Source organism: Macrobrachium nipponense, chromosome 42 (genome assembly GCF_015104395.2).
Source record: "Macrobrachium nipponense isolate FS-2020 chromosome 42, ASM1510439v2, whole genome shotgun sequence".
In the NCBI taxonomy this organism is placed as follows: domain Eukaryota; kingdom Metazoa; phylum Arthropoda; class Malacostraca; order Decapoda; family Palaemonidae; genus Macrobrachium; species Macrobrachium nipponense.
The window spans coordinates 6075520-6085911 of NC_061103.1; positions in this window are offsets into that span (position 1 = coordinate 6075520).

Genomic DNA, 10392 nt, shown 5'->3' on the forward strand with positions numbered 1-10392 from the left:
ACCACCAGCACAACCAACCCACAGAAACCAAAACAGCACCTCCTTGGAAAGGCGACTGGAAAAGCAAATCTTGGTGATGAGATCTGACTTGAGTAAACTGAAAGAGATGGCAGAAAAAAGGCTAAGAAGCAAGAAAACAAGGGAGGAACTCAACGAGAAACTACAAAGTACAAGAGAGGGATTAAACAACACAATAGAAGATGTAAAACAGAGGCTTAAGGCCAAAGCACATAAGATCCAAACGATACATGAACAGGAATAAGGATACCAACAGAACAAACTATTCGGAACCAACCAGAAAAGACTATACAGCCAACTAAGAGGGGAGACAACCACCCAGAAATTCCTGAAGCCGAACCAACTAAGAGACTCTGGGAAAACATATGGAGCAATCCGGTATCACACAACAAACATGCAACATGGCTCCAGGAAGTCAAGGAAGAAGAAAACAGGGAGAATAAAACAAAGATTCACAGACATCACGACAGACACAGTCAGACACCAACTAAGAAAATGCCAAACTGGAAAGCCCCAGGTCCCGATGAAGTCCATGGATACTGGCTCAAAAACTTCAAGGCCCTACACCCACGAATAGCAGAACAACTCCAGCATTGTATCTCAAATCACCCAGCACCCAAATGGATGACACAGGAAGAACATCCTTAGTACAAAAGACAAGAGTAAGGGAAATATAGCCAGTAACTACAGGCCTATCACCTGCCTACCAATAATGTGGAAGTTACTACAGGTATCATCAGTGAAAGGCTATACAACTACCTAGAGGAAACAAACACCATCCCCCACAACAGAAAGGCTGCAGAAGGAAGTGTAGGGCACAAAAGACCAGCTCCTGATAGACAAAATGGTAATGAAGAACAGTAGGAGAAGGAAAACCAACCTAAGCATGGCATGGATAGACTATAAGAAAGCCTTCGACATGATTACCACACACATGGCTAATAGAATGCCTGAAAATATATGGGGTGGGGCAGAGGAAAATACCATCAGCTTCCTCAAAATACAATGCGCAACTGGAATACAATCCTTACAAGCTCTGGAATAAGACTAGCAGAGGTTAATATCAGGAGAGGGATCTTCCAGGGCGACTCACTGTCCCCACTACTCTTCGTAGTAGCCATGATTCCCATGACAAAAGTACTACAGAAGATGGATGTCGGGTACCAACTCAAGAAAAGAGGCAACAGAACTCAACCATCTGATGTTCATGGACGACATCAAGCTGTATGGTAAGAGCATCAAGGAAATAGATACCCTAATCCAGACTGTAAGGATTGTATCTGAGGACATCAGGATGGAGTTTGGAATAGAAAAATGCGCCTTAGTCAACATACCAAAAAAGGCAAAGTAACGAGAACTGAAGGGATAAAGCTACCAGATTGGGAACAACATCAAACACATAGATGAGACAGGATACAAATACCTGGGAATAATGGAAGGAGGAGATATAAAACACCAAGAGATGAAGGACACGATCAGGAAAGAATATATGCAGAGACTCAAGGCGATACTCAAGTCAAAACTCACGCCGGAAAATATGATAAAAGCCATAAAACACATGGGCAGTTGCCAGTAATCAGATACAGCGCAGGAATAGTGGAATGGACGAAGGCAGAACTCCGCAGCATAGATCAGAAAACCAGGAAACATATGACAATACACAAAGCACTACACCCAAGAGCAAAATACGGACAGACTATACATAACACGAAAGGAACGAGGGAGAGGACTACTAAGTATAGAGGACTGCGTCAACATCGAAAACAGAGCACTGGGGCAATATCTGAAAACCAGTGAAGACGAGTGGCTAAAGAGTTCATGGGAAGAAGGACTAATAAAAGCAGACGAAGACCCAGAAATATACAGAGACAGGAGAAAGACAGAAAGAACAGAGGACTGGCACAACCAAACCAATGCATGGGCAATACATGAGACAGACTAAAGAACTAGCCAGCGATGACAATTGGCAATGCTACAGAGGGGAGAGCTAAAGAAGGAAAACTGAAGGAATGATAACAGCGGCACAAGATCAGGCCCTAAGAAACCAGATATGTTCAAAGTACGATAGACGGAAATAACATCTCTCCCATATGTAGGAAGTGCAATACGAAAAGTGAAACCATAAACCACATAGCAGTGAATGCCCGGCACTTGCACAGAACCAGTACAAAAAGAGGCATGATTCAGTAGCAAAAGCCCTCCACTGGAGCTGTGCAAGAAACATCAGCTACCTTGCAGTAATAAGTGGTACGAGCACCAACCTGAAGGAGTGATAGAAAACGATCAGGCAAGATCCTCTGGACTATGGTATCAGAACGGATAGGGTGATACGTGCAAACAGACCAGACGTGACGTTGATTGACAAGGTCAAGAAGAAAGTATCACTCATTGATGTCGCAATACCATGGGACACCAGAGTTGAAGAGAAAGAGAGGGAAAAAAATTGGATAAGTATCAAGATCTGAAAATAGAAATAAGAAGGATATGGGATATGCCAGTGGAAATCGTACCCATAATCATAGGAGCACTAGGCACGATCCCAAAATCCCTGAAAAGGAATCTAGAAAAACTAGAGGCTGAAGTAGCTCCAGGACTCATGCAGAAGTGTGTGATCCTAGAAAACGGCACACATAGTAAGAAGAGTGATGGACTCCTAAGGAGGCAGGATGCAACCCGGAACCCCACACTATAAATACCACCCAGTCGAATTGGAGGACTGTGATAAAGCAAAAAAAAAAAAAAAAAAAAAAAAAAAAAAAAAAAAAAAAAAATAATAATAAATAACATAATAATAATAATTCATTTTTTAGCTTATGCTATATCAAAACTAATATATAGGCATATACCTGTTGGCTTTTAATAAACAACAACCAAAACAAAAACACAACAACACAACAACAACAACAACAACAACAACAACAACAACAATAATAATAATAATAATTAATAATAATAATAATAATAATAATAATAATATTGTAGGTAAACGGCCCTCTTTAAAGCCATCAATTTCAATAATAATAATAATAATAATAATAATAATAATAATAATAATAATAATAATAATAATATAGTACTAACAATAATAATAATAATAACTAACAACAATAATAATAATAATAATAATAATAATAATAATAATAATAATAATAATAATAATAATAATAATAATAAGCGGTTTGTGTGAAAGGCATCCAGCAGGTAATGTATTTATGTTCATAGGCAAAATCAAAATGAATAATCCTGTAATCTGATAAGCCATATTTCCAGACAATTACGATACTTTAGGATTGATAAAAGCATAGCTACCTTGAAACCAGATTCGTTCATCTGCCTCGATTAGGTGACCAAACCAAAAATCTGAAAAAAAATGATAAATAAATAAATTTGTAATTTTCATCCCTGAACTTCATATGGATCTTGACCGTGAACATGAGGGTAAAGTTTATTATGGGCACGAGACATTCCCTGCCCCTGTCTTTATGGGCACGCAGATACGAAGGGCATAGATCCTTCTGTCTACCTTTCATTCTTTTCGTACCCTGGAGATGCTGCATTGTATGGCCTCATAAGGACCACCACGTCTGACTCATCTCGAATAATAGAAAGATTAATCATGCAGGTGGATGGTATATGAATAATATTAGCATACAGATTTACGTAAGCAAGCGCAAGCATGTATATGTGTGTATATACACACACACACACACACACACACACACACACACATATATATATAGATTATAATATATATATATATATATATATATATATATATATATATATATAGAGTACTCACTGGGTCCATAGAATGATGATGAACATTTTTTTCCTCTTATTATTACTATTATTATTATTATTATTATTATTATTATTATTATTATTATTATTATTATTATTATTATTATTATTATTATTATTAATATTATTATTATTATTATTAATATTATTATTATTATTATTATTATTATTATTATTATTATTATTATTATTATTATTATTATTATCATAACAGCCTTTCAAAGCAATTCAGAAAAGATAAATCAAAACCTTCATTATAAGTTAGACTTTCCCATTGTCTTCACCATTTCCCTCAAACATTATAGCTACATAAAATGCAAAACAGTTCTATATCCTTCAATCCATCCCTTACCCTAGCTGCTTTCCTTCTTTCTTTCCTTCCAATCAAACTCGAAGCTCCTTCGGGAATCCTTTTCATTTCCATACAGGATCCTCAAACCAAATGTCTCCAGGACTCAAGGGGCCATAAAATGCGTAGGACATTTGCTCCTCCGTGTCCTAAACGGCTTTAGGATCTGTCCTGCAGACCCATTTTTTATTTTCTATTTTCATTTAGTTATTACAATCTGTCCTGAAGACCTAGTGGTTTTATTTTCATTGTTCTTTTAAAGTCATTAGGATCTGTCCTGAAGACCTAATAATTTTATTTTCTATTTTCTTTTAAAGTCGAAATAAAGATCTTCGTAGACATTTTGATGCTCTTTTGGCTTGTAAAGAGAAGCCTTTGCTACAGCCAGCGTAATCGAAGAATGACTACTTCAGTTGGAGAGAAAGGGTATCATTAAATAGTAATAAAATGGGGGAAAAGGTTATATAAGAAAAGGTCATAAAGCTCGCCTTCCATCTGCTCCTTAGCCTTTCTTCCTAACCTCCACCGAAAGAGGATTAAAAAGTCAATTGAGAATGGAGTTTTAGTGTCTTAAAATCTTTCACTCATTATACGTAGATCACTTCTCCCCTTCATATGATATGCAATGCAGTAATTGATGCTTTGAATTGTTTTGTTTTGCTCTTGTTTATAATTAATTCATAGCATTTGTAATAGTTTGAATGTATTGGTACATATATTTATGTTTTTTTGGTCAGTAATACAAGCCTAGTTAGTTAAATGGATTACGTTTGCACACCTAAGAAAATTAAGAATAAAATACCTATGCTAATACCTAAATAAATGAATAAATAAATAAACAAATAAATAAATAAATCTGACAGACGCCCCAAACAATTATTCTTCATTTACCATCCGACAAATTTAGATAATCAGAAAGTTGGAGAGAAAATTCCGACCCAACCAGGGTGTATTTCAGTCAGCTGCCTTGCAAGATTAAAAGGTATTTTTTTTTTTTAAGGAAGGGGGTTGTTGGGGGTTGTGGGATGGTGGGTGGAGGTTGGTGGAGGTTGGGGAAGGGTGGAGTGATGGTGATGCTCCTTCATCCTTGCCTTCCACTTCATTAGCAACCGTTAACACCAATTTTCTGGACGCCAAGAAGTCGGAGAAGAAAAGATCAGCCACCAGTAATGTCCGCAGGGATGGGAGGTGAGAGAGAGAGAGAGAGAGAGAGAGAGAGAGAGAGAGAGAGAGAGAAGAAAAAGATGATGAGTTGGGGTAAAAGAGGGGTGGGGGAAGGAGTAAAGTGGCGGAGGTGTGGGGGGGGGTGGGGGGGAGGGGGGGGGGGGGGGGGGAGGGGGGGGGGGGGGGGGGGGGGGGGGGGGTGGGGGGGGGGGGGGTGGGGGGGGGGCAGAGCTGGAGATGGCTAGAAGGAAGAAGGGCGCGAAGAGAAGAAGACCTGGAAGTCCCAACCTCCTTGAGAGAAAGGCGGGAAGAAGGTGATCAGATGGGACGGTGAGAGACAGAGAAAGGAGGAGGAGGAGGAGGAGGAGGATGAGGAGAAAGAATAGGTGAAGAAGAACTACGAAAAGGTAGCCCCAGGGCTAGATGACCGCCAGGGTCGTCCAAGGACGTTCCTGCTGATTAGGACGAAAGGCAGTCGTAGTAGTTTTTTCTAGCCTTAAGGCCTTTTGGCTGGCACGGACCTCCCCAACCCCTATCACCTCCCAACTACTACTACTACGTAAGCCTTTAGGGCTGCTCTCTCTCTCTCTCTCTCTCTCTCTCTCTCTCTCTCTCTCTCTCTCAAGGAAAAGTCAGAAAGCGCATATTACTCCATAAGAGATAAGGCAAGCCTCTTAACACAATTAATTATGATTTTCCTTTTTATTTCAATATTTCATTAAAAAAACATAGCTGCTTTTTTGATCACTTAAGTCTGTGAAATATCAAGCCTCTGCATTAAAAAAAAAAAGATATTCCCTTTATTATCATGTAACAATACTTCATATCAAAATATTTGCATTCTGATAAGAATAAACCCCGTTATTATGAGATACTGATTAACATTCCCTTTCTATCTTCTCCGTTTTTATTTTCTATTTCTTACTTTTTTTATTTATAATTCAAACATCCCTTGTGGACAGCTTTGCAATTGCACCACAGGCAGCCTCTATTTAATTTTTTTTACTAAATTTCTCATGCAATCATATCATGCACATTACCGATTGCATTTCTTCATTCTGTGTGCAAAAACTCACTGCTGACTCTGGTACAACATTCTGGCATTTTAAACACTCCTCAGAAACTTCTTCCAATTTAGTACGATCAGCCTAGTTCTCCTCTTCTAGCTTACTTGCCATTCACTTCAAAAGATAGTGGTCATTTCGATGCTTTCATTAGCTCCGGTATAATAATATTGCATGCTCACTTCTTCATCCTTCTGTCCTTTGCAAGCATTGAGCATTCATTGGAAACTAGTATTTTTTTTACAAATTGAGCTAAACTTATTCTCATTACCCATGGGTTTCTTTGATTCCCCTTGAAATTGCCAGCCTCCTAAATTAGCCTAGAATAGATTTCTCTTCGCCCACATGTTTATCCTTCCAGTTCCACTGCTTTCCAGTCTTGGACCGTAAATACTATCAATTACACATGCATGGCCCAACGTGAAGACGTGGAAATGAAGCTGAATAATTACATGCACATGGCGCCTTGCTGACCAACAAACAAATCCAGCCAACGACAAAGAGTTGCCCTATGCAGCTGATGTGTAACAAAGTCAACTAGACCGCCCCCCTCATTGATATGCGCAAGATATCTACATGACAAAAAGGCTGCCATGTTGATTCCAAGTCGGAACACCCCCTTTTAGTGCATCGTTTCTATTCACCTGTCTTCTCAGCTAGACTTCGGTTTTTATTGCACCGCCAAAGAGACCACCCCGAAAGGCTCCTCGGGCAACGCAAAGTTGAAGGACCTTCGAAGATTCCTGCGTCTGGAGTAGCAGTTCCAGTCTTCTGAGGGAGGACATCTGTGGCTGAAGAACGGAGGTCTTAATGCCTCCATTGTTCTTTCGTTTAGAAAGACCCCTTTCCAAGCCTGGTTACACAGCAAACAAGAGAGGAACTTGAACTTTATGAAGAGTGTTTTGTGATATACTTGAAAATTATCAGTCACATGCGTTGGCATGTTTGTAGCTTTCTCAAAGGTTTGTTTTTGCAAGCTCGAAATTCTCAGTCAAATATGTGGGTGTGTTTGTGCCTTTCTCAAGATTTTGTTGGTTTACAAGAATTGCATGCCATGTTTTTTCGTGAGGTCATAAGTTTATTTTGTATAATTGAATTTAGCTTCAAGAGGCTAGCGTATACTAGATCTGATTTTGTGTCTATCTTTATTTGCATATTTACATAAGAATGACCTTTCCCAACAACATAAAAGCAGTAACGGTTCCTCTTCATTTGATATGTAAGAGTCAACGAGATACCAAGCAACTCCAATGGTTTTAATTCTGGGCATCCTGAGATTACGTCATAACTAAAATACAGATTTCGAAATGACTTGAAATATCAATATCAATCTACAGTCCTCTTTGAACTCGGTTATTATTTACTGTCTATAACTTTCATTTTGGAACCAGACAGTAAACTGTAATATATTTCCAGATTCTTACAATGAAAACATTCTCTAAGAAAACTTCTTGGCATTCTGTAATGAAAGTTCGTCTCATAATAAATGTCGAGACTCTTTGATAGGTTTCTGTAAGACAATCACTGTTGTAGGAGACAATGCTTAGGGCTCACTCATAACTCTTCTTGGACAAGCTACAATTAAGTACAAAGTTCAAAGGCACCAATTACGAAGGTCGAGAGGAATAACTGGCTCTGGTGAGGTCAGACAGGTTACTAGAGGTCATGCTGTCCTCTTCTTCATGAATTCAGTGATGACTTAGTCAATTTATAAAAACAAATGAATGTAAATATATTCTGTTTGCAAAAGGTTTGAGACGGTTTTAATTTGTCTGGATTTCGTCTATATGATTTTCAGTAATAGAAAAATTTTAATAGATACAGAATAATTAATGCTTAATACAGAGGCTGTAAATTGCTACTGAAAACTGGGAATATCCAAACATTATTTGAAGGCAAAATAAATTTTTTAATTTATAGAGTAAGATGATATATTTGAAAGACTGAAAAGCGAAAACAACGCCTTCAATTTTCTATAAAAAAAAAAAAAAAAAAAAATGCTCAAGGTGACAAGGTGAACAACCCAAAATAATTGGTTAAATTATAGTACTTTCTTTTGTCCCTTGAGGTGGTTGTAACGGGACGCCTGGATATCGGAGGAAGATCTCTTAAATAAATAAATAAATAAATAAATAAATAAATAAATAAATAAATAAATGAACAATATGAAATATTAATTATTTGTGAAGCCTTCTCAGTAATAAAAATAAGTAAACAAACAAATAAATAAAAGAACAATATGAAATATTAATTATTTATGAAGCATTTTCAGTAATAATTCAACTGTATATCGGAGGAAGATCTCTAAAAAAAAATAAATAAAAATAAATAATAATAATAATAATAATAATAATAATAATAATAATAATAATAAAATAATAATAATAAATAAATGGATAAAAGAACAATATGAAATATTAATTATTTATGAAGCCTTTTCATTAATAAAGATAACAAAATAAATGAATAAATAAATAAATAAATAAAAGCACAATATGAAATATCAATTATTTATGAAGCCTTTTCAGTAATAATTCAAAATAACTGACAAAACGACTATGACGTCACTGAATCTTTGATTTCAATGTCAAGGTCATTCGTGACCTTGATGGTGGAAGGCTTATGGTCAAGTCGTGACCTTTCCTTTGTGTCGAAGATAATGCGATAAGAATAAAGAGAATTTATAGGGAAGAGAAAAAGAGGAAATTAAATTCATTCGAAGGATGGAAACACCGATGGGAAGAATATTTCGTTGATAAAGTGTAGAATAAAAACAGTAACTAATTGCAATTAAATTATTTCATTTATTTATTCATTTCTGATTAAAGTAAGCCACGTGGAGACTGCTTTCTGATCGATGTATTTATTTACATGATTTTAATCTTAAACCTCTCTCTCTCTCTCTCTCTCTCTCTCTCTCTCTCTCTCTCTCTCTCTCTCAATGTCAATACGTGTGAATTTAATGCACTTTCTTATTCTCTCTCTCTCTCTCTCTCTCTTTCTCTCTAAATGTCAATACGTGTGAATTTAATGCAGTTTCTTCTTCTTCTTCTTCTTCTTCTTCTCTCTCTCTCTCTCTCTCTCTCTCTCTCTCTCTCAGCTAAATTTCATTGCTGGTGAATTTAATGCACTTACTTTCTGTCTGTCTGCTGTCTGTCTGTCTCTCTCTCTCTCTCTCTCTCTCTCTTCTCGTCCTCTTCTCTCATCTCTCTCTCTCTCTCTCTCTCTCTCTCTCTCAGCTAAATTTCATTGCTGGTGAATTTAATACAATGACTTCTCTGTCTCTCTCAGCCTCTCTCTAAATTCTATGCTCTCTCTCTCTCTCTCTCTCTCAACGTTAATTGAAAAACACACGTGACCTTTAAACCGTGAGAAATAACGAAGCACTAAGACAATGTTGGGGATTCCAGCACCGTTAGAGAAGTCAGAATTTGTGGGAGGGATTGGTGGGGGATTGGTTGGGGATTGGTTGGGGAACTGGGGGGAGGAAGTTGAGGTGGAGGATGAGAAATAGCCCTACAAGGTTGAGTTAGAGTTGTGTACGTGAGTGAGAGAGGAGAGAGAGAGAGAGAGAGGCAGTTGCGACTATAGTAGGTTTGAGGGTTCAATGGTCTCTTTTTAGACCGAGTCTTTGTTTAGAGATATGACATAACCAGAGTTTTATATTGTAGCAAGAGGTAATACACACACACACACACACACACACACACACACACACATATATATATATATATATATATATATATATATATATATATATATATATTCTCTCTCTCTCTCTCTCTCTCTCTCTCTCTCTCTCACGTAAAAACACATCTTCAAGGCAACTGCTGGTATTCAATATGATGAAGTTACAACATATATACATATACATACATGAATGCGCACACAAGCACACACAAACGAGCATTTACGCAAAGTAGGTTATTCCAGACTTCCAGAGACCTTCAAAGAAATCCTGAGCACAATCCGCGACCTTCCAGTTCCAGTCGCTGC